This window comes from Chlorocebus sabaeus, chromosome 22, assembly GCF_047675955.1.
Source record: "Chlorocebus sabaeus isolate Y175 chromosome 22, mChlSab1.0.hap1, whole genome shotgun sequence".
Taxonomy (NCBI): domain Eukaryota; kingdom Metazoa; phylum Chordata; class Mammalia; order Primates; family Cercopithecidae; genus Chlorocebus; species Chlorocebus sabaeus.
The window spans coordinates 26,807,424-26,833,723 of NC_132925.1; the positions used below are offsets into that span (position 1 = coordinate 26,807,424).

The 26,300-nt window shown below is 38.2% G+C and overlaps 1 long non-coding RNA gene across 2 annotated transcripts in view; it reads right to left on the reverse strand.

Annotated features, from left to right (window-relative positions):
* Positions 1–26,300, reverse strand: part of LOC140709815 (uncharacterized) — a 342,945-nt gene that overhangs the window by 34,636 nt on the left and 282,009 nt on the right. For both annotated transcript variants that reach the window (XR_012090525.1, XR_012090526.1), the window contains 2 exons: positions 10,016–10,156; positions 3,653–3,716 (listed from right to left, as the gene is read on the reverse strand). This is a non-coding gene — a long non-coding RNA (uncharacterized lncRNA). The remainder of the gene's footprint in view (positions 1–3,652; positions 3,717–10,015; positions 10,157–26,300) is intronic.

Consider the following 26,300-nt stretch of genomic DNA (forward strand, 5'->3'; position numbering starts at 1 on the left):
TTGTGATTAAACCAGCTAAGACTGGTGGGATGTAAAATGGCAGGTCACCTGACCTCTGAAGAGCTTCTAACTTCATTATAATCTAATGTCCATGCTCAGTGACACTCCCACAAGCACCATGACCATTGACAATCACTATAACAACGACCAGAATAAACCACAAAATGACAAAAAGGAAGGTGGCAACTCCAGTTCCAAGTTCTCTACCTGCTCCCAGAAAATACATGAATATTCCTCTCCTCATTTTTAATGCCCAACCCTTTCATTAAATATGCCCTACACCTGCACTTCTTGACTCTCACTTTTGGTTTTGCATATTGACTTTGTGGCACTGGACAGGGAAAGACCCCATTTTAAGGCAGACCAGCTTTGTTGGTATCACTCACATGGCCTTTCCTCAATGTGTGTAGTTGGAGAGAAATCCATCTTTCTTCCTCTTCTTATAAGGGAACTAATCTTATCATGCTGGCTCTACCACCATCAGTTCATCTAAATGTTATTACTTCTCAAAGGCCTCACCTCCAAAGATAGTCACATTGGAGGTTAAGGCTTTAACATAAGAATTCGTGGGGGATACATATATTCAGTCCATAACAGAAACTAGTGAAAGGAGGCACTTTTTATGTAGTGGCAGAAAATCTGGCAACACTGTCACCTTTGGCAATAAGAAAAATAGAAAGAGTACCCAGTAACATTGGGATAGTTGGGGAGATTTGAAGGCAGAATTTCAAGCTTCATCTGGCTGATTTTAGCTGCCTATGATAAAATATAAGAAGAGAGAAATTAAACAAAGGGGAAATACTTCCATTTTTTAAAATCATAATTTAAATGAAACATAAAAGGTCAAGCTTTCTGGGACCAAAAATAAGACAGTTTTTTTAAAATCTCCAATCTCTCCAGAAAGAGAATGCCATAGTATAAATTTTTTCAAAACAAAGATCAAATTGTGTGGAAGTATAAGGTCCTTGATAAACTGAAGAAAGAGCTAAAGTGGTATCTGAAAGATAACTTCAAACAGATAAAGGTCCTTGTATACCCTCTCTGTGACACATTAAGTCTTCTAATAATATTGAAGACATTATCATAGGGAACCAAAGGTAATGAAGGGACTGTCTCAAATAGACTTATGAGTGTGGCTGTTATCTAAAGCAGGACTTTTCAACCTTGGCACTATAGACATTTTGGGTCAGATAACTCCTTGTTGGGATGAGGGAGTCTTTTGTGTTGTCCTGTACCTTGTAGAATGTTTAGCAATATTCGTGAGCTCTACCCATTAGATACCAGTAGGACCATCTTCACCCGATTCTTTCTTTTTTCTTTCTTCAGATGGAGTCTCACTCTGTCATATAGGCTGGAGTGCAGTGGCGCAATCTGGGCTCACTGTAACCTGTGCCTCCTGGGCTCAAGCGATTCTCCTGCCTCAGCCTCCTGAGCAGCTGGGATTACAGGTACCCGCAACCATGCCCAGATAATTTTTGTATTTTTAGTAGAGATGGGGTTTCACCATGTTGGCCAGGCTGGTCTCAAACTCCTGAACTCAGGTGATCCACCCACCTCAGCCTCCCAAAGTGCTGGGATTACAGGTGCGAGCCACCGCGCCTGGCCTCTTCACCCAATTCTTGACAGTCAAAATTGTTTCCAGAACATCTAAATGCCTGTAGGACAAAACAATCTATATTTTAGAACCATTGGTTTAAAAAAGTGGATTGTAATTTAATACACAGAAAGTCCACAAAAACTTTAAAGGAATGATTATCAGCTTGGACTGGAAGAGAGAGAAATGGGACAAAATTAAAGAAAAAGCTCTCTCTGGATATCTAAACAGGAAGGACACTAAGAAAACTACTTAGTTGCAAACATAGGTTACTTTATGAGAAGTTCAATCTTTCCATTGAAAATGAGTCTTATGCCCATCTTAAATCTGAGCAGGATCTATAATTTCTTTAACTAATAAAATATAATACAAGTCACATTATGCCAGGTCCTGGCCTTAAGAAACTGGCAGCTTCTGATGGCAACAGTGGGCCATTTGGGGTAACCACTGCCATCACACTGGCCACCTCAGGGAGGGCACAGGAAGGAGTTGGACAGCCCTCGCTGCCTGCAGCCCACCACCCTGGGAGCTGCCATGGTGGGGCTGGGCCAGGTTGCGTGCTGAGGCCACAGGGGCAGCTCACAGCAACGTCACACCTGCCCTGGATGTCAGCCCAGGCCCAGAAAGGATCTGGAGTTGCCAGGAGGGTGAGGCTGCAGTTGTCCACATTGTGACTGTGGATGTGGGCCTCCCACTCCAAGAACAGGCAGAAGCCCTGCCCCCCAGCACAGCTGCAGCCTCCCAAACCAGAGCTGCAGACCCAGGCATTCCTATACTCCTGGGGGGCCTGAGAAGGGCCCCCTTGCCCTTGCAGGATCAGAGGTGCCTGCTCCCACTGCCTAGCCTATCCCAACTCCCAGCATTGGCTCCAATATTGGAGAAGGGTTGGGGCTGAGCCTGGGCACTGTCACAGACTAGCCAGGTGTGCCCACATTTGGAGCAGCACTGACATGCCAGCCCCCTGCTGCCTTGGCCCCCTCTAGGCTTTAGGCACCAAGAAGTATGGAAGGGACATTGAGGTGGGTTGGGGATAGTTGGGTGATGGCCTGCAGGTACCAGCAGCCTGGGTCCTATGGATGATGTGGGAGGCAGACAAGCTCTGGGGAGGAAGCGGGTGAATCCCCAGTGAAGCCCCACCTTCAGGCCAGAACAGGCCTGAAGCCTGGAGGCCAGGATGCCAGTCCTGCAGACAAGATGGGGAACTTATGGTGCCTTTTCCTGGGCCTGCCCATGGCTGCCCATGGACCAGTCAGCACATACTTCCTCCCCTCTGAGGTCAATAAAAGCCCCGGGCTCAGTCAGAGCAGGGCAGAGAGTGGAGAGAACAGAGAGGTGATGGGACTGGGATGACCAGCTGTAGAGCGGAGCTACCCTCTCTGCTGATAGCAGAGAGGAACTACCCTCTCTACTGAGAGCTTCAGAGACCAGCAGAGGCATGAGAGCTACCAGCTGCAGAGAGGAGCTACCCTCTCCAGGGCCCCCACTCTGCTGAGAGCAGCAGACATTGATAGTAACAGGGAGGAGTTACCCTCTGCAGGTCTCCTCTGAGCTGTTCTAACACTTAATGAAGCTCCTCTTTGTCTTGTTCATCCTTCATTTGTCTGCATACCTCATTCTTTCTGGACATAGGACAAGAACTCAGGCAAAGGTACCACTAGCCACAGAGGTTTCCAGCCAGAAAAACTGATACCACAAAGATCCCATAACACTTCTACTTCCTGTCTGTCTATAAACTTATTTTTGGAACTCAACTGCCACAGATGAGAAGCCTAAGACATGGACAGGCAATGTATAGATACTCCAGTCAACAGCCTGCAGTGAACTGGAACTTGGGTATTCAGGTCATTTGGGCCTTCTGATGACTGCAATATCTATTTCTAACAGACTGCAACCATAGGAGAGATCCCAAGCAACAACCCAGCTAAGTCTAGTCAACACAGGAAACCATAATAAACAATAAATAATATATTGTTTTAAGCCACTAAATGTTTTAATGCCTTGTTATCCAGAAGTAGATAGTTGGTAATCACAGAAGTAACTTTGAGTAATTTAACTGACCTTTCAGAGAGTAAGCTCTTGGTCATCATACCAGGTAAGCAGTTTAGATGAGATAAAACTCTGCCTGAAAAAGGGAGAAAATCTAGAATGAACAATTGAGACAAGAGATGGTAAATATCTCTAATGGTCTTGGACAAAGTGGCAGCATTAGGGACTGTAGTCTGTTCCACTAAGACTCCTGTATTAAATCTTATAAAAATTCCAGCTGGTCACTACCTTGAAGTATCAGAAACTGAGTGAACTTAATGTGGTACGGTACTAGCTGTTCTCACAAGAAATACTCAAAACTGGGCAGTTTAGAAAGAAAAGAGGTTTAATTGACTCACAGTTCTTCTTGGCTGGGGAGGGCTCAGGAAACTTACAATCATGGCAGAAGGCACTTCTTCACAGGGTGACAGGGGAGAGAATGAATGCCAACAGGAGAAATGCCAGATGCTTATAAAACCCTCAGATCTCATGAGAACTCCCTCACTATCAGGAGAACAGCCTGGGGGTAACCACCCCCATGATTCAATTACCTCCCACCAGGCCCCTCCCATGACACATGGGGATCATGGGAATAACAATTCAAGATGAGATTTGGGTGGGGACACAGCCAAACCATGTCAGGTATATAAGTAGATATATCTACAATGTAAGGAGTGAACCAGACACCTCTGGGGTGGGTCCTTGGTCACATCCTATCAATGCACAATGTGATTTCATTATCAGTTGTAGTAGACAGTTCCAAGTGGTCTCAAATTTATATAATGCTGAGAAATGTTCATCTTTTTGCATTTTGCCTCAGAGCTTTCTCCAGCATTGTAGGAACTTTCAAGTACTAACAACAAATGGCAGTGGAAGGAGAAATTTAATGCACCTAAAGAGAATCCAACAAACAATGTGGAGTGGTAACCTGTGTATCAAGTACTCCAGTGTCCTATACTCCAGATGGAAAAATCTGGGAGGTAGTAGGTACAGTTCTCAGAAGATGCAGGAGGAATTGGGCCCAGTTGTCCACAGCAGCTACTTTGATAGAGCACCCTAACATTACATTTTCTTTCTTAACAACCTCACTCTCCCCGCTCTCTCACTTCTGATTCCTGGGTCTAACACCAAAATCAACTACCTATACTTAAATTTTTGCTTAGTTCCTGCTTTCTTGAGGAACCCAAATTAAGACAATGAGTTTGATAGCCACACTTTCAGAGCTCTTTAAAAATGACATGGAACATGGATTTCCTTACGCAGACCAATTATTACCAGGCATAAAAGAAAAATATATTTTTGGGGCATGGAAAAATTTATAAATCTTACCTCTCATGAAGATTTAGTTTAAAAAAATTAAATATTAAATCGAGAAAATTGTAAATTTTCCTGAGAAAAGAGCTCAAAATCCAGGAAACAACAGAACCAACCCAGGAGTGCAAAGGTAAAAAAATTACGGATGTAATAGTACAGTACACTTGGCAAATATTTAGTCAAAATTAGATAGAAGGTCAAAGGACTCCAAGAATGCTCTCAAAATGAAAGTAAGTGCCATGTTACATATACTATTATTATTATTAAGAAGCTGTAAGATATTTATATAATGGCTAACATGGTGAAACCCCGTCTCTACTAAAAAATACAAAAAACTAGCCAGGCGAGATGGTGGGCGCCTGTAGTCCCAGCTACTCGGGAGGCTGAGGCAGGAGAATGGCGGGAACCCGGGAGGCGGAGCTTGCAGTGAGCTGAGATCCGGCCACTGCACTCCAGCCTGGGCGACAGAGCCAGACTCCGTCTCAAAAAAAAAAAAAAAAAAAAGATATTTATATAAATTTATAAATTTACATAAGTTATGTAAATTTATACATTTACATAAATCTTTTATACATTTACTTGATTAAAAGTATATATTTTCTCCTATCTAAAAGGAAAAATACAATAGGAAATTCTAGGGAAAGTGCTGAAAGTTATACTCCAGATCTGAAGTAACTAATATATGTATGGTACAACTTATTTTCCTTTATCTTACTTTTTAAAAACTACATACACTAAAATTGATCTCTTTGATGTACAATTCCATGAGTATTAAAACATGTTAATACCACCACGATCCATAGTTGAGGATACAAACAATTTCCTCCACCTTCAAATCTCCAGCATGCTGCCCCTTTGTAGTTGCACCATTTCCCCAACCCTAACCTCTGGCAACCACTCATTATTTCTTCTTCTTTTTGAGACAGAGTCTCACTCTGTCACCCAACCTGGAGTACAGTGGCATGATCTCAACTGACTGCAACATCCCCGTCCCGGGTTCAAGAGATTCTCCTGCCTCAGCCCCCGAATAGCTGGGATTACAGGCACACGCCACCATGCCCAGCTAATTTTTGTATTTTTAGTAGAGCCAGGGTTTCACCATGTTGGCCAGCTGGTCTTGAACTTATGACCTCAGGTGATCTGCCTGCCTCGGCCTCCCAAAGTGCTAGGATTACAAGCATGAGCCACTTCACCCAACCTCAGTCATTATTTCATCTTCATTACAGTTATGCCTTTTCTAAGGCATCATATAAATATAATCATACAGTATGTAACCTTTTAAAACACCCTTCTTTAGCACAGCTTAATGCCTTAAATATTAATCCTTGTAGGTATCAATAGTTTACTACTTTTTATTATTGAAGATTATTATATGAACATATCACAATATATCCACTCGTTGAAGAAATTTAGCTTCTCTCTATGTTTTGGCATTTATAAAAAGAGCTGCTATAAATATTGTACATGAGCTTTTATATGAACATGTTTTTACTTCTCTAGAATAAATACCTGAGTGGGATTCCTTGATCATATATTAAGTGCATATTGATATTGTGACATCTGCTTGGTTTGTGACATCTGCTTGGTTTTCTTTTCCAGTCATTCTAATATCTATTATCTCACTGTGGATTTAATTTGTATTTTTCTAATCGGGGAAATGATGGTGATCATCTTTTCATGTGCTTGTTTCCATCTGTATATGCTCTTTGGTGAAGTGATGGTTTATGTTCCAATTTTTAAAACAGGATTGGTTGTTTTATTACCTGTTGAGTTTTGAGTGGTGTTTTTATATTCTATACATAGTCCTTTGTCAGATAAGTGATTTCCCAGTATTTTCTTCTCACTTTGTAGCTTGTCCTTTATTATGACTTGATTTTGAACAAGCATTAACATATAAGAATCTGAAAACATTTGATCTGTCTCTTGCAACATACTCATTCTCTTTGAAATGACATAGAACTACATGCATTTTCTGTGGGTCTAGTTATCATGTTTATTCCTGTGATATATTCATATAATCATAATATTATAACAACCTTTATTTATTTTCCATTTTAAAAACTTAACCTATAAGCAAGGAATTTTGAATGCCCTTTTAATTGCATTCTATTAGTTATGCAATAGAATGTAAATATTACAAATAGAACAATTAAAAAATAATGGTTTGGTATATAAAAATAAATACTTAAGGTTGTAGGCAGTAGATAAACAGTAGTAAAGGAGCCCTAATTTTATCCTATTACTTAGTGATGTATTTTGAAATAGTTTTAATATTGATGAAACAAGAAATAAACATCTAAATATTTTAGTAAATAGAATAATAAAAAATAATGTAAGTAGCAAAACAGGAGGAAATAAAGAGATAAATTTTAGTTGGCATGAGTAAATTCCTTATCAAATGAAAATGTGAATTTAGTATATAATTAAAGATATTGCCTAAAACACAATGAAAAGTCATTTGGTCATATTTTAAAGTGTTCAAATTTCTATATGTATGTGTTAAATATACATACATATATTCATACTGAAATATACTTCTATAATATGAACAATTTACAGAGTGTTGTAAAAATGGATAAAGAAACAAGAGTTTTGTGGGAAAAGCACAGAGAAAACATTGCAAAGAAAGTAAAAAAAAGATAGGCAGACAGAAGGAAAGAGGTACAGAGATTTGACGTGACAGATAGAAGTTGAAAAAGGGACATAAGTGATGGAAACTGACCTTCATGGAAAAATATTGTCAATTTATGACCTTTTGGGATATTATAGCTAAAGAATTTTTAAAACATTTTGAAACATGGCAAAAACCTGGTAAATTGTTTTGAGTCTAAGAAAGAGGATGCAACTTTCTTTCAAATTCAGATGTGACAGTGAAGGGATATTTTTAGTTAAGTGCAAAAAAAAAAAAGAAAAAGGAAAAACGGAACTTATCTTTTTCGGAAAAAAAATAAATCAAACATTTAAGAAATAAATACTAGCCACTCTATTTGCTCACCCAGAGCATTAATTTACTCACAGAACAATAGCATAATCAAATAATCAGAAAAATCTCTGTACATGCAAGACACTTGAATAGACTTTTGCGCATAATTGTTGGGATGGCAGCCTTTCTTTTTTTTTCTTTCTTTTTTTTTTTTTTTTTTTGAGATGGAGTCTTGCTCTGTCACCCAGGCTGGAGTGCAGTGGTGTGATCTCGGCTCACTGCAACCTCCACCTCTGGGGTTCAAGCGATTTTCCTGCCTCAGCCTCCTGAGTAGCTGGCATTACAGGCGCGTGCTACCACACCCAGCTAATTTTTGTATTTTTAGTAGAGACGGAGTTTCGCCATGTTGGCTGGGCTGGTGTCGAACTCCTGACCTCGTGATCCACCCGCCTCAACCTCCCAAAGTGCTGGGATTACAGACGTGAGCCACCGTGTCTGGCCTGGGAGCCTTTCTAAATATGGGATCTGTGACAGCTGGCAATAAATGTCTTAGAGAGATTTCTATGTTTTAAACATTCTCCATGCATCCGACAGGCATCTGCCTCCCAAGCTTCAACAGTCCTAATCAATGAGCTGTGGGAAAAAAAGAAAGATAATTGTCTTAGTCCATTTGTGCTGCTATCACAAAAATATCTGAGACTGGACCATTTGTGAAGAAGAAAAATTGTCTTCCAGTTCTGCAAGCTGGAAAGTCCAAAATCGAGGTACAGGTGTTCATTGTCTGGTGGGGAACTTGCTGCAAACTCATGTGGCGAAATGGGCAAACTGTGTCCTTACATAGTGAAAGGAAGGGCAAGAGGAGCCAAGCTCACTCCCTCGAGCCCTTTTGTAAGCACACTAATTTCATCCATGAGGGATCGCCTCATAATGGCACCACCTCTTAACACTGCTGCAGATGGGATTAAGTTTCAACACGAATTCTGGAGGGAATACATTCAAACTACCGCATTTTTGCCCCTAGCCCCCACCCCCAAATTCATATCCTTCTCACATACGAAATGTCTTTATTTCTTCTCAATAGCCTCAAAAGTCTTAACTTGTTCCACCATTAGCATTAAAGTCTAAGTCAAAAGTCCTATTTAAATCAGATATGGGTCAGAGTCAAGGTATGAGTCATCCTGAGGCAAATTCCCCTCCAGCTGTGAACCTATGACATCAAACACTATTTTGCTTTCAAAATACAATGGTGGGACAGGCATAAGATAAACATTAAAAAGTTCCAATTAAGCCCAAGCCCAACAAGGCAGACAGTATCAAATCTTGAGTTTTGAGAAGAATCTTTTGGTGGTGGCGGCAGCCCATCTGGAGCAGCTGCTGCAAGGACATCAACTGCAGTCGGGGAGGCACGGGCGGGGCTGCATCCTCTGTAGAGCCGGCGGGGACCAGGAACAGGTGATACCAGTGAGAAACTCACACCCTACCGAGTGGGCAGCTGCCCAGCCGCAGCTCCAGATCCAGGCATCCATCCCTGAGCTCTCCGGGGCCTGGGAAGCCTCCTGCCCCCACAGGCTTGGAAGTGCCTGCCCCCGCTACTTGGCCTCTCTTTGTTCCCAGCACTGCTCCGCAGCAGAGCAAAGTTGTGGACATGTCCCAATAGCTAAGCCCGAGAGCTGTCACAATCTGGTCAGATGTGCATGTGCTCAGGGGAACACTAACATGCCAGCCCCCCACGGCCTCGGGTCCCTCCAGAAACTGCTTCTGAGGCTAAAACTGTGGCCACTGAAGAACACGGGAGGGAGGCCAGGGGCTGAGGGTTGGTTCAGAATGGGCCTGCGGGTGTTCCTCGGTGCAGACAGCCTGGTCGCCATGGATGGCATGTTGATGGTGGCAGGAGGCAGACAGGTTCCTAGGCAGGGGAGGTGGGTCCCCAGTGAACGGGGGAACAAATTGCCAGTTCCAGGTGACGTCCGCTGCCGGAGTGACAACTTCCTTGATGTCTTCCAGCCAATCAAGTGGTGCTTTTTCCAGGGCCACCCATGGACCAATTAGCATGGACTGTCTCCTGCTCATGGACCAATCAACACACACTTCCTCCATTCTGAGGACCCCGCCCCCCCATCCCCACCCAGCCGCCCGGCACGCTAGTTGGGAGTACCTACCGGCAGATAGGGGTTAGCTGGTCAGGTCACCTCTCTTCTGAGAGCTGTCTGGTTGCCCAATAAAGCTCTTCCCAGCCTTGCTCACTCTCTAGGTGTCCGCATAACTTCATTCTTCCTGGAGGCGGGATAAGAACTCAGGACCTGCCAAACAGCGGGAGTGAAAGGAGCTGTAACACTTTTCTGGCTGACTCACCGAGCTGTGGGCAGCGACACGCTCGCAGACTATGGGAATGAAGAGTAATGATTCTTCTGGGGGCCCAGACCTTGGTATTGGCTGAGCCAGAGCTGTGAACACTGCAGCCCTCCCACCCTCTGCCAGCACTGAGTGATCGCCCCACACAACAGGAAGCAGAGGCAGGGCCAGGCCAGTCCAGGAGATACGGGCTGGAGCGGGGCCCCAGGACCGAAAGAGCTGTAAAAACAGATTGAAACACAGCCCCCTGAAACACACCCTCCCTCTCACGGCGCTGCGGGCGATGAGAAGCAGAGGAGAGCTGCGGCCCTTCTCTGAGCCCACACCTCAGCCTTTCTGTGAGCCCAGACCTCGGGGCCCCTACCTTGAGATATTTCTGCTCTCAAGGCCCTAGCACTCTGGGTCTGTGATGGGAGTGGCAGCCTTAAAGATCTCCAAAATTCCTTCAGGATCATTCTTACACTGTCTTGATGAATGGCATCTGGGTTCCTTTTATCCATACTAATTTCCGTATCACTTGGCCACATTCTTGATATTCTCCCCAAAACACCCCCTTTTCATTCTTTACATGGAAAGGTTTAGAATTTCCAAATCGTTAATTTCTGTTCCATTTTTGATTATACATTCCATCTTTAATTTATTTCTCTCTTCTGCATTTTACTTTAAGATATCAATAGAAGCCATGCAGCAGCCTGAACACTTTACGCAGACATTTCCTCCACAAATATCCAAGTTCACTGCTCTTAAATTCTCCCTTCCACAAAACCCTAGGACACTGACGCAATGCAGCCAAGTTCTTTGCAACTTTGTAACAAGGTTGTCCTTTCCTCTAGTTTTCAATATAATACTTGTCTTTTCCGTCTAAGACCATCTCAGAATCTTTCCCTATTTCTACCCGCATTTCGATCATGACCACTTAGATACACACCAAGAAGAATGAGGGTCTCACTGCAGCGCTCCTCTTCTGAGGCTGATCATCTCCTAAAGGCTCCACCTCTTAATATTGTTGCACTGGGGATTAAGACTTAGCATGAGGCCGGGCGCGGTGGCTCAAGCCTGTAATCCCAGCACTTTGGGAGGTCGAGACGGGCGGATCACGAGGTCAGGAGATCGAGACCAGCCTGGCTAACATGGTGAAACCCCGTCTCTACTAAAAAATACAAAAAAACTAGCCGGGCGAGGTGGCAGGCGCCTGTAGTCCCAGCTACTCGGGAGGCTGAGGCAGGAGAATGGCGTAAACCCGGGAGGCGGAGCTTGCAGTGAGCTGAGATCCGGCCACTGCACTCCAGCCTGGGCCACAGAGCCAGACTCAGACTCCCTCTCAAAAAAAAAAAAAAAAAAAGACTTAGCATGAATTTCGGAGGGAACACATACATTCAAACCATAGCAATAATGGTAATTTTATCTTACCATTGAACCAAGTATTTGATGTTTTCATTTGGATTAATAGTTGGAGAGTAGATTTGTGAAGTGATGATGAAGGGTTAGGGGAGCAGTGGGGAAGAAAAATGGCACACTATTCAAGAGCAGGTGGCACCAAAGCTTATAATCCTGAATATATGCATTTGTAAAACACAGCATTTTAGGGTCACTGTGAAACATCTGCCTGCAGCCATTTTGTTGTATTGAGTGAAAATCTGGCTTCCAATGAATAGCCTCACTAGAGGGCTACTTTACTCATTTCTCTAGTACAAGAATTTTGGCAGTTGGCAAAGTATAATCAAATTATTTTGGGAAGAAACACAAAACTCCTAAATCTACTAAGGGAGAAAGCTGTGCAGTTTGAGAAAACTTCTGACCACTATCATCTATTGTTATATTATCTCATGGCAATAAATGGATCACTGGCCTAAACATTGGCAAAATGGCTGAAATATGTGAAACAAGAGAGAGAAGAAATACAAGAATAAACTTTTGGTAAATAGAGACCTTGAATTTTTTTGTTGCTATTTTATTCTCCTTGAGGAGGAAGTTGACTTAGTTATATTGGTTAAGATGTATTTAATTTTCAGGTATTTTCAAGCAATTTCACTTGTTTTTAAATGTCCATAAATAACAAAATGTTATACATACTAGCACAGACTCATTCTAGTATTTTCAAACAGTTTCAAAGTTCAAGGGTTAACTGTTTTGTATTTTTCTTAATATCATTTTAGCAAATCATTGCCCCCAAGCTTTTGTCAGCTGGCTGTGATAATGAATTGCTTTACACTTTAAAACTGGCAAACCTGTTATTAGCATTTCAAAAACAGATTATAGTAGGTATTTAGATTATGTTTGTTTTTGTTTTAAAACTGCTGTATGAATGATTATAGTTAAAGACAATGACTCCTAACTAGAGAAAAGAAAAAAAAAAACTCACATAAAGGAAAGATGTATTATGAACTAGCAGTGTTGACTTCAGTTATTTTTATCTTGCTTAATATATAAAAACATACGACAGAATAAATCCCTTATGTACATAATTCTCTCCCAACCATAAAACCAAGCATTTATAGCAAATACTAAAAAAAGTTAAGAAAATAAAAATTCAGAGTAACAGCATTAAATTAATGTGATGGATATTTTGCTAAACTAAATTGAAACTCTCCATATAAATGCGGTACTGACTGCTACAGCGTAAGTGGAGGTTCAGCAAACTAATGGTGATAGCAGGAACGCCTCACCACTTTTCTCTATTTAAGTGATCTTTTCCTTTGTGATAGCATCTGGCCCTTCCCTGGGTGCACATGTTGTATTTGCATTTTAAATCAGCCTCTGTTTTCCTTTTCTCAATCCACTATAAATGGGACATTACTTTCCCTCAAAGCTCTTTCTTACTATCAGGTCCCAATTTATTATATTGCTTAATAAATTGAAATCTTAATCTATGAAAACATTTTCAATAGAAATTTATACCTATCTATTTGTCTGTTAATGTTAAAAAGTCCAACATGAAAATTGTGTTAGAATGATTTTATGTTTTTGATATTAGGATCAAATGGTAGATATGCTTATAATAAAAATCCAAATATAAACATAGCAACAGATAGTGATCATTTTAATATTGGAAAATGCCAAGGTAATTGCTAATGCTAAGACATGTTTGCCAATACAATAAAAGCTAAATGCTATCAATTGTGTCAATTGCTTATTTCAAATAGAATCACAAAACTAACACTAAATTAGTGACTATATAGGATGTGTGGACCATCTAACATTTCCTGACAACACATCTGTGAAATCTGATCTGAAAAACACTAGATTAAACCAAAAACCTTTTGGGGAAACAATGTAGTCCATGTATTACCCGGGCACATGTCAACAGTTTGAAAAAATACTACTTATAGTTTGTATTTAGTATAACATATCAGCTCCTATCAGGTTGTAAGTGTAATTTCAAACTCTTATTCTAATTCAAGAACTCTAAGTCTGAAACGAACTTTCCCACATATGCAGAATGACTATGTTGGAGCTTAGTACAATGCATTTAAACATATTCTGCAAGGGAGTTGAACACTGTCTTTGACCTTTTGTTGATATATGATCTCACAAAGGAAATTCTACAACCAGTATAAGCTTAATATAATAGAACAAATAAGTGTGAAGTATACAAAATTAGAGTTTTAGAAGAGTTATGTATACATTTAATCTCCAACATTTACTTGCTATGCAATCTTGGGCCAACACAGAAGGTAATGATAATTAAATGAGTAAAGTAATATGCAATATAAGGGATACTCTTTAAATTCAGTTGTAAAACAATTTTAATTATTTCTTTTGATGGTATACCATGGTGATATTATAATGCTATTTGTAAGTTTTCAATTTAGGAAACTAGAGCATGTGTTTTTCCAGAATGACATATATCCATAGAGGACAAAATAAGCCTTTTTCTGTCTTTACTGATTTCTATTTGGTTCCTCATCATATAGAATAATAGCATTTTGTACATTCTTAAAAAGAAAGATTAGTTTGCATTCACAATATTTACCTCCAGACTCAATAAGCATTTGTTGAAAATCTTCTATGATTTATTCATTGTGATTTGTACCAAAAACTATACAAAGAGGTTGAAAAGACCTAGTTATCATGGACCTTGCAGTTTAATAGGAAGATATACGTAAATGTCCATCTAACCAGGCAGCATCTGATAAACACAATAAAATAGATAAAAGATTCTGCAGAAGAAAAGAAAAGGGAGATAATTTCCAACTTTGGAATCCTTGGTAGCATCCATGCAAGATGTCTGTACCAAGCATTTAGTCTCTATCTTGACAAAAGTTACTTTCAATTTGTGGGGATGCAAACGCATTGTAAAATGTATTTCATTTGGAAGACATCACAAGCCCAAGAAATTGAGAGGAGTGATTTTATGTGTAGTGAACAATAAATCATTTCATATGGCATGATTTTTGTCTTCAAAAGTGTTTTGTGAAAGATATGGTTGAAAATAGTCTAGGGCCAAATAAAGGAAGAATTTGAATATTAACCTAAGAAAGTTATATAATATATAATACATTAGTCTCCAGATTTTTAAAGCGAGGAAAGCCATGATCAGACATGGAGGTGGGGCATATAGAAAGACGAGAAAGACCAACAAGAAACATTGCAGGGTCTGACTTTTTGCTGGTCTGAGAATGATAGAAAAAAAAATAGACAAAAGCATAATAAGTAGCAAGAATCTACAGAATTTCCTGATTAATGGAATATAGGGTACAGAGAGGAAAATTTATTATGTAATTTTGAAGTCTGAACCTTAGGAAATGGTGGTAGTGTTACAAAGAGAGCAAAAAAAAAAAAAAAGATAACGGCAATGGAAAACAGAAATTAGAAATGAGGGGAAATCATGAGCAAATGAGCACTGAGAGGCATAAATAAAATTTGGTATTTATGAGATCTTTGAGAAAATTTGCAAGAACTGAGGTGAAAGCAGGAATTCAGAATGTAAAGAGTTTAAGAATGAAAGGAGACTATCATTTTCAGCTTAATTCATATTAGACATCAAAAACCTTCCCCATATAAAAATGTAAGTATGGTGAATACATTTTAACCATCTTTTCCAATGTACATTTGGCCCTGCTAGAAAATAAGGGAAACTTTAAATCCAAAAATGAAAAAGATTTTGAAAACCACTGTAAAAAATGGGCATTTACTTGTAGCAAACTTAGGTCATTTGTTATTCTGTGCTACTTATTGTCTTGCTTTCTAATCATTACAAAGAGGACAAGACATTTTGCCTTGAATCCACAAAGTTAACATTCCTAATTTAGACTGTAGCATAAAACACAAAAGGCTACATTCTCAGTAGTTAGGTTGATTAAAATAAAGGAAAATAATAAGGAAATATATTTGGATTGGTCTACACTCTAATTGTGTACTGTCTTAGTCATTGGGGTTTCTAGAACACAATACCATAGACTGGATGGCTTATACATTGATTTGTTTATTTTTCCCCCAGTACCACTCTTTCTTGATTACTGCAGCTTGATAATAAGTCTTGAAGTAAGGTTGTGTCAGCCTTCCAACTTTCTCCTTCTCCTTCAACACTGTGTTGGCTATTTTGGGTCTTTTATCTTTCTATATAAATTTTAAAATCAGTTTTTCGATCCACAAAATAATTTGCTGGGATTTTTACGGGGACTGCACTGAATCTATAAGTCAAGTTGGGAAGAATTGGCATCTTGACAATATAGAGTCATGAAAATGGAATGAAAGGCAAGGACATACAACATTATCAATATTCTCGCAGAAAAGGGTAGTGGTCCAATCTACCATAGATAAACAAACTCTCCTGTGGAAGTGAAATAGATGGACTACTCTATAACAAATTTTATGTGGTAAGAAAAACCTAGATAATAAAACCCAGCATGGATACCAACACAAGGTTAAAGTGTATTGCAATGTCTTACATGAAGAAAAATGCAGACATCCTAAATAAAATACTATCAAGCCAAATTCACAAAGCACAGAAATGCAAGATGGTTCATATCTAAGACCATGAATGTCTCTCCAATTATTTAGTTCTTCTTTTATTTTGTTCATCAGAGTGTTATAACTTTCCTCATATAGATCTTGTATATACTTTGTTAAATTTATACCTAAAAATTTCATTTTTGGGCTGCTAATATAAGTGGTATTGTGTTTTAATTTCAAATTCCAGTTATTCATTTCTTATATACAGGAAATCAACTGAGTTTTATATATTGACTTCATATCTTATCACCTTAGTATAATTGCTTATTAGACCCAGGAGTATTTTTTTCCTTCCCAATCAATATATCTTTTATTTTGGTTTCCTTTCATATTGTATTAGCTAGCATTTTCAGTATGCTGTTGAAAAATACTGCTTAAAGGGGACATTCTTGCCTTGTTCTTGGTTTTAGTGGGCAAGTTTCTAGTTTTTTACTGTTGAGTATGATGTTAGTTCTAATGTGTAGATATTCGTTATCAAGTTAAGGAAGTTCCCTTCTATTCCTAGTTTACTGAGAGTTTTTAATCATGAATGGGTGTTGGATTTTGTTAAATGTTTCCTCTGCATCAATTGATATGATCGTGTGGTTTTTTTTTTTCTCCTTTGGCCTTTTGATATGATGCATTATATGACTTGATATTTCTAAAGAAATGGAAGAAACTGGAAAGCAAGTTAATGTGTGAAAGAAGCCAATCTGAAAAGTCTATAAACTGTATTCTAAATACATGATATTCTGGAAAAGGAAAAACTATGGAGACATTAAAAAAGATCAGTAGGTTGACAGGAGTTCCAGAGGAAGCAGGGTTGAATAGGTGGAGAACAGAACAATTTTAATGCAATGAAACTGCTCTCTATGATATTATAATGGTGGATAATGTCATTGTTCATTTGTTCAAACACACATAATGTACAACATCAAGAGTCAATATTAACTATGGACTTTGGGTGATAATGATGTGTCAATGTAGGTTCAATGGTTGCATCAAATGTACCACTTTTTGGTGGGGGACTTTGTTAATGGTGGATGGAGGCTATTCATGCATGTATGGGGGAAAGGGGTAAATGATAAATCTATCTTCCTTCTTTTCAATTTTTCTGTGAACTTAAAAGTGTTCTAAAAAGATAAAGTTTAAAGAAAGAATAATCACAAAGAAAGAAAAAGAAAAATAATAAATGAGTAGATAATGAAATTAAATAAATAATACAAAATAAAGATTCAAGATATTCAATAAAGAGTTGACTTTTTGAAAATACTAATAAAGGCCGGGCACGGTGGCACAAGCCTGTAATCCCAGCACTTTGGGAGGCCAAGGCAGGCTGATCACCTGAGGTTAGCAGTTTGAGACCAGCCTGGCCAACATGGCGAAACCTCGTCTCTACTAAAAATAAAAAAATAAGCCAAGTGTGGTGGCATGTGCCTGCAGTCCCAGCTATCTGGGAGGCTGAGGCAGGGGAATCACTTGAACCTGGGAGACGGAGGTTGCAGTGAGCTGAGATTGCACCATTGCACTCCAGGCTGGGTGACAGAGACAGACTCCATTTCAAAATAAATAAATAAATAAATAAAGATTAATAAACTAAATAAAGCAAAGCACAGCAAGATTAATAAAGAACAAACCAAAGGAAGAAATAATCAATTGAAATTTTAAAACAGGGAGAACATGTAGAGGCAGAAGAAATTTAAAAATGAGTAGAACTTTATATCAACTTTAGGACAAAGAACATAAACAAAATGGAGAGTTTTCTAGACAATTATAACTTAATTTGTTCAAAGTGGTTCAGAAATAAATTTTTAAGACCCACATAGACCTACAATTACTAAAGTAATTAGTATCGTTTTTAAAATCTCATTTAAAAGAGAAAAATAATTTTGTAGGTGATTTCTATCAGACATTAAAGAAAAACGTAATTTTAATTTTTGGTGATGTGTTAGTTCATTTATGCTATAGTTGCAAAAAATGTCAAATGTGTCAGTGATCTGCAACAACAAAGACTTATTTCTCATATAAATTGTGTGTCCAACCCCAATGCTAATGCACAAGGAATACTCTCAGGGACAGAGAGAGCGTAAGTCAAATAATAACAGGTAAGGACACATAATCAACATACTCACAAGGAAAAGTGGTACTCCAATCTACCAGATGAACTCTTCCATGGAAGAGAAATAGATGAACTACTCTATAACATATTTTATGTGGTGAGAAAAACCTAGAAAGAAAATACTAACGTGAACACGGACACAGGTTAAGTTATAGTGCAATGTCCTTCAAGAAGACACATGCAGACATTCTAAATAAAATATTATCAAGTCAAATGCAGGCAGCACAAAAATTCAAGATGGTTTATCATGACAAAATATATTAATATAATCAACAAAACTAATAGATAAAAAGAAAAAAGTGTATCTCAGTAACAGAAAAAGACTTTCTTAAAATTCATTGTTCATTTATGATTAAAACCTCTAGGAATAGGAATAGAAAGTTCTTGAACCAGATATACCAAAAGAATAAAGAAACATTACACTTAATAATGAAATATTAGGTATAATGTCTTTAAAATCAGAAACAAAACAAAAGTACTCATCAGTCTTTTTTTTTTTTTATTGTTTTATGGATCTAGTCAGCAAGCACAGTGCGAAATAATAGGAAATTTCCAAAGCAAGAAACAAATCTGGCATTACTTGTCAGAATATGATGCTCTACATAACAAAATCAAGAGACTTAACAATTATTATAACCAATAATTTTAGCAACATTGCTTTATAACAGACCAACAAACAAAATTAGTTTAATGTCAATACCACAGCAACAAACTGGTCCATAAAATAAATTTTTAAAGTATTTAATTTATAATAATTTCCAAAAGTAAAAAAAAACCTTGAAATAAATTCAAGAAAATGGGTGTCATAATGATACACAGCATTTAAAATATTTTATTGAAAGAAATTAAAGATGTAAATAAGTAGAGATAATTTCAAAGACAGGGAAATTCAGTATCGTGAAGATGGCAGTTTCCTTAAAATTAATCTATGCATTCAACATAACTCAAACAATGTTTCACTAATGTTTTGCTTTGTTTTCACTTTTTATAGTATAGCAAGCTCATTATAAAATTAGAATGGAAAACAAATGTCTTTCATAATGACAGTTTTAGAGAACATGGTATATTACATGGGTATTGAGTAAGCATGTAACAGTACCTGCCACATGTGTTTGCCAGAATATATGAAGGATTTCTACAAATCAATAAAGAAAAATAAAAATGAATCTAGTATAAAATATCAGTAGATATGAACAGGCAGTAGATAGAAAAGGTAAATAAACTGGTAAATATTAAATATGAATAGATGTTCAATCTCAGTAGCAAAGAGGGAAGTGCAAATGAAAACTAACTTTAGATATTACTGCGAATCTCTGAAAACAGTGTTTTGATAATAATAATAAATAAGATTTTTTTATCCCACTGGGGAAGGCAACTACTGAGAGCAATTAGCAATATCTAGCAAATCTGATGAGTTTATTATACCTGCTACTCAGAAAGCATGTTTATAGGTATATACAGCAAAGAAATGATCATACACATTCATAAGGAGACATTTAAAAAATAGCAACAATGGAAAATTTATTAACAACTTACATGTCTATCAAAAGAACAGGTAAATAAATTTTGACATTATCATATATCAAATGTTACATGACAGTGAAAATGAATTCTTAGCAACTGAAAATTCATTATGGATAAATCACAAATATGTTAGGCAAAGACCTATATACTCAGTGATTTCATTTACACAGAAATGGAAACATTCAAAATGAGTCTATGTACTACATAGGACTACATACACATTGAGCAAAAATGTAAAGAAATAAATGAGATTGATAAATATTAAAACTGTATTAATAGTTTCCTCTACAGAAAAAAAATTGATTTTATTTCTTAGATAGTGGGAATATGCATATTCTATATATCTATCTATCCTTTATGTAATCCTACATGTCTGCAATATTTCATAATGATTTAAATAATTAATGGAAATTTGGTAAGTATCTTTACATGAAGTTCTAAGTGAAAAAGAAAGTGAGAACAAAATTTATAAAGCAGTGAAAACAATGGATTACTTGACCTCAAAGCCAGTTTCACTCTCACCTCTGCCTCTGCCTCTGACTAGCCTGTTTTGAAAACTTGGTAACATTTTTCACCTCTTCAGGCATGTTTGAAAGGATAGCAAGATCCAAGTACAGGCAAAGGCTTTAACTGTTGATATAAGAAAATATTCTTCTAAGTTAGGAAAAGAATGACATAATTTTGATTAATATAGTTTGAACTGCCCAGCATAGTATTTTAACTTTCTGACTAGAAAACACAATGAGACTATGCCATAAATAAATGGTTGCATTTAAGTGTTATTTTCATTATGCTACAGTGACTTCATGGGTGATTATTTTTTTCTCATTTTTTAGGCCTGCACTATGTACTGCTAAGTCAATTTGTGGATTTAAGTAGCAGGTCAACTCTATCAAATGCTGCTGGAACACTGAGTAAACTGAGGACAATGGCAACAGGAAAGCCACCTCTGACCTTGACAAAGCAATTTTTGATGGAGTGGGTAGGTGAGTTAGGAAGCAAAGCTGAAGAAGCATTGAAAAGTAAAAGGGAAGTGAATGAAAAGAGATGTTATGTGGAAGCAGTTTAGGGATGAAGAAGAAGAAAATATCAGCTGGTAGCTGGAGAGCAATGAGGGATTCAGGGACGTTTTCTTGTTTTGTATTTAATGGAAATTAGAAGAGGATGCTTTTATGCTGATTCAGTGGAAAGAAAAAAGTTGATGATGTGGATGTTCCACAACTGCTTCAGATTCGACACTTCCAGTGTTCAATATTCTTCATCATCCCACTTCTCTCCCCTCCCTTCTATCTGTCTATCCTGCTTTCATCCCCAAATCAATGTATAGATCCTCCACGGACAGTCTCCTAAGCCAAAAGTCACCAGAGAGGGCCTCTTCTCTAGCATTTTCCATTTGCTGTCCATCACTAAGTGCTACAAAATTTACCTCCTAAATTAAAAACAATCTTCTCCTCTTCCCCATTCTAGTGCAAATGTCCTGATTTAGACAAGCACTTTCTCTCAGATACATACATTTTCTGGCTTCTGTTTGATCTCCACCTCTAGTGATACTCTGTAAAATCCACCTTCTATGTTGACGCACATGTCCATCACCTGCTTAAAATCCTCTTATGGTTTCCCAACAACCAAGCGTAATCCCTAAGCTTAAAATTTTGGGACATTCTATGAGTAGTCTTCAGCAATAGTTCCACTTATATATCCTGGCACACCTTACACTGTTTCAAATCTCCAACTAACTCTTGTCTAAAACTGCCCCCATTTAACTTTCTTGCTATTATTTAAAAATTCAGGTCAACAATCATCTCCCTCTGGAAGTTTCTGCCTTCTCAATGTCATCATCCTGAACCCTTCCTCTATGCTTCTATGGTAGGCACAATCCTAAAATGATCCCACAAGATTTTCTGCCTAATTCCCAGGACTGTGAATATGATACGAATTCATTCAGATTATGGTAATTAATACAAGTAATTTTGTAGATGTAGTTAAGGTGACTAATTAGTTGACTGTGAGTTAATAAAAGAAGCGATTATCTAGGTGGGGCATAATCCAGTCACATGAACCCTTTAAACAGTAGACAGTTTTCTCTTGCTGGTGGCAGAACAGGAAGTCAGTGAGTCCAAGAAGGGGAGGGATTCAAAGCATCATTGCTAACTTGGACCACATGATAAAGAACAGGGCAGGCCTCTAGAAGCTAGAATGACCTCCAGCTGACAGCCAACAAGGAAACAGAAACCTCAGGCCTACTGTACCACCACAAGGAACTACACCCTGTGAGAAACTTGAATGAGCTGGGAAGTGGAATCTCTCCCAGACCCTCCAGATAAGAGCCCAGCGGGCTGATACCTTGATTTTTGGCCTTGTGAGACCCTACGAAGAGACTTCAATCAAGTTTGCTGAGATATATAACTTACAGAACTCCAAGATAGTACATACATGCTGTTCTAAGGTGCTAAGTTTGTGGTGATTTGTCACAAAGCAGTTGAAAATCAGTACAACTCCATAGCTTCTTAGGTTGACTCCTTTGTACTTTATGTGTATCATGGGTGCTCACTTCCCAATTAGTTTGTGAGCTTTTTAGGATAGAAAACATGTGTTAAGTGACATTTCTATTCCCAGTATGTATTAATAGCACAGTACTTGGTCCAACACATTTGAGGGGGATTACTGTCAATTGAGTCCTATGGAAAGAAAACACTGAGATAGAGTTTGGATTGGAGTACAAGGAGTTTATCGGGGAGAGGGAGGATGGAGGTAACGTCTGTGAAAGATAAAAAGCAGAAGAAGCTGAACTGACCATTGAAAGCTTTTAGCCTGTAATGCAGATCTAAAACCCACAGCAATGAGTCTGGAGCTCCAGAACAATGAGTACCCACGAGAGGAGTCCCATGTTGGGCAGAAATGGCCAGGTCTAGAGTATCCCCATCCTTCTTAGTAATTGGCTGGAGGCTGCCCAGGAAGATCATTGTCTTGGCTTGAAAGCTGAGGTGAATCCTGAAGGTGCTAACAGCTGGAAGCTGTCAGCTAACTGCACTTCTTGCAGGTGAATATGCAAGTTCTTCCTGGAAGGAAAATCTAAGCAGCACACATCCACAGCCACCACTGTAAGAAACATCACTATCTCTTAGGAACATAATGTAAGCTCTATTCATCAAAGAAGAACTATGTTTTCTTCCAGAAAGAATACAATGAAGAAAAGACTCCAAAATGATAATATCATGCCTCTAAAATTTAGTTAAGAATCTCACTATTTTATAGCAAAAGTTGTAATGATCATACAAGCTTTGATATTGATGGTTGTTTTCTTCCAAAGCAGAGAATTATTAGCCAATTATAACTTCCTCAAGGATTTGGCAAAGAAAAATATTTTTACCTCAAGGGCGTATGTTCAGCACAGTGAAAAATGTGTTTTAGTAAACACCAATGATTACTTTTAAAAGAGTTTGGTTTTCTTAGTGTCATTCAAATGAAAATTTTAAAAGAAAACCCTATTTTCTTAGATTGCTCTGTCTGAATTCATGTATCTTTGTTCTTGAGGCTGTATTTCTCATTTATTTTAACAACTCTATAGGGAATTGAATAGGTGTGAATTCTGAGCAAAACTATTCAAAGCTTCCATTATCATTTCACAAGTGTCACAAATAATTATAAGTTGTTCTTTTATTTTTAAAGGAGAAGTTTGGCAATGTGATAAAGGAAGCATTATCTTCAAAGATTGCTGCCAAAACTTGTTCTTTGATGACTCTCATATTTGAGAGTATTGACATCACATCACTGGAAAATATGATAACTAAGGATACATTTTCCCCAAACCTCCTATATTGTTTTATGCATGTGAATGTAAAAATTCCCAATACAAATTGTTCCCAGAAATACAGTGTTAGACTTAATTATAACAAATGACATTTTCACAATCATGAGCCTGAATGAGACTTAATGTCTTCTGATGTCTTTAGTGATACTGGTTTCCTGCCACCAACATCTCTCAAACCAACTTCTGGCTTGGGGTTTGGAAGAGATCCTAATTGCTATATTGAGATTTAGTTCTATCATATTGGGCTTAAATACATGATCATAAAGTTTTAGTGGCATTTTAGAAATTAACACAATTTTTAGAGGTATAACAAATCTGAGAAAATTTTACCTTTAATCGCATTTACCAGAACTCATTCTAATTCTGGTTTCAATTTGCTGTTTCCGTACAAATCAGCAAAATAAAATATATCCATTTAAAGGAAAATGTACCAATTTTCCACATTCATCTTCAATAGTAAAGACAGAAGCCAACAGCTCTGCAAAAAGCCTATAGTCCTTCTATCTGCCACATTTTCCTTGTATTTTTACTCTCCACACTTGGATGACTACATCAGTCTTCTGTTGGCTCCAATTTTAACACCTCCTCATGCATGCTCACTCTCAGCTTATGGTCTTATTTTCTTTCATTTAGAAGAGCAAGGCCATCAGGAGTTTTTTACATGCTTCCATTTCTATGTCTGCAACCTGCCTACACTTGAACCCTTATATGTACGCTGCCATTCCCATTGCCATTAAATGAACTGCTTTCTCTCCCATTGCCATAGATGAACTGCTTTATCTCCTCTATAAGCCAAATCTCCCACCAATGTTCTGGTTCCCTTCCCCTCTCATTTCCTTAAGGATGTAGCTTCAGCAATGCTCCTCTTTCTTTTGTCATGAATTTCACTCCCCACTAAATCATCCACATCAATAGAGAAATGTGATGTTTTAACTTCCTTTCAACAGAAACAACTTCCTAAAAGCATACAGGATATCTCTGTCTACTAGAATATAGCATATCTCTGTCTACTTTCTCTCTTTTCTTCCACACCAATCAAGCTTTTGTTTCTATTATCACACTGAAACAGCTCTGGTGAAGGTCATCAACAATCAATTATCAGTTCTCATCTTAACCTATAAACAGAATTTGTCATAGTTGATATTTTCTCAAATACCTTCTTCACCTATCTTCTAGGTCTTCTTCCTCTTTGATTCTCCTCTCATCACATTACCTGCCTCATTTCGGTCTCATCTCGATCTCTTGCTGTTTTCTCCCCATCTTACATATATCTTTTTCCTTTTTTTTTTTTTTTTTGAGATGGAGTCTCGCTCAGTTGCCCAGGCTGGAGTGCCGTGGTGCGATCTCGGCTCACTGCAAGCTCTGCCTCCTGGGTTCATGCCATTCTCCTGCCTCAGCCTCCCAAGTAGCTGGGACTACAGGCACCCACCACCACACCTGGCTAATTTTTTGTATTTTTAGTAGAGACGGGGTTTCACCGTGTTAGCCAGGATGGTCTCGATCTCCTGACCTCGTGATCTGCCCACCTCGACCTCCCAAAGTGCAGGGATTACAGGTATGAGTCACCACGGCCAGCCCCGTCTTACATATTTCTAATGTTGGAGTACTAAAGTTCAAGTCCCGGGATAGTATTTCTTTTTCCATCTATACATATATTAAAATAGCTACTCTCAAAGCTACAATATTATCTATATTCAGAGGATCTCCATATTGTACCTCATGTCTAGATCTCTCACAGAACTTTGGAATGTTTTGTCCAGCTGCTTTCTCCCCATCTACAGTTGGATGTTTAATGAAAATTTCAAATTTGCCACATACAAACTGAATCTTGGCCTTCTCCTTTCATGAAAATTGATCTTTTAAAACCCCCAGTTCAGTCCATGGCAAACTCATTTTTCAACCTGTAGCTAAAAATCTTAATTTTGTTACTTCTTGTTTTCACACTCCCCATCAATCTGTTAGCAAACCCTATTGACTTAACTTCAAGTATATTCAAAATCTGCAATTTTTTATGACCTCCATTGCTACCACCCTAGTGTAACCTGTAGCTAAAAATCTTAATTTTGTTACTTCTTGTTTTCACACTCCCCATCAATTTGTCAGCAAACCCTATTGACTTAACTTCAAGTATATTCAAAATCTGCAATTTTTTATGACCTCCATTGCTACCACCCTAGTGTAACCTGTAGCTAAAAATCTTAATTTTGTTACTTCTTGTTTTCACACTCCCCATCAATTTGTCAGCAAACCCTATTGACTTAACTTCAAATATATTCAAAATCTGCAATTTTTTATGACCTCCATTGCTACCATCCTAGTGCAAAGCTACCATCATTCCCCTCCTGAGTTTTTACAGCATTCTCAACTAGTCACTTGCTTCCAGCCTTGAACCTCCACAGCTTATTCTTAACCTAAGCAACATCATATTTCTTCTCTGGTCAAAACCCTCAAAGAGTTTCCCATCTCACGTGTACCATTCAGGGTTCTCCAGAAAATTGAACCAGTACAAGATGATAGATAGATAGATTTATAGATGATACAGAGAGAGAGAGAGGCTTTAAGGAATTGGCTCATGTGGTTATAGGGGCTGGTAAGTTTGAAATATAAAGGACACTCTGGTGCACTGCAAAAATCAATGCTGTAGTTTTGAGGCAGAATGCCCTCTCCTCCAGGAAATCTCAGTTTTTGGTCTTAAGGCCTTTTC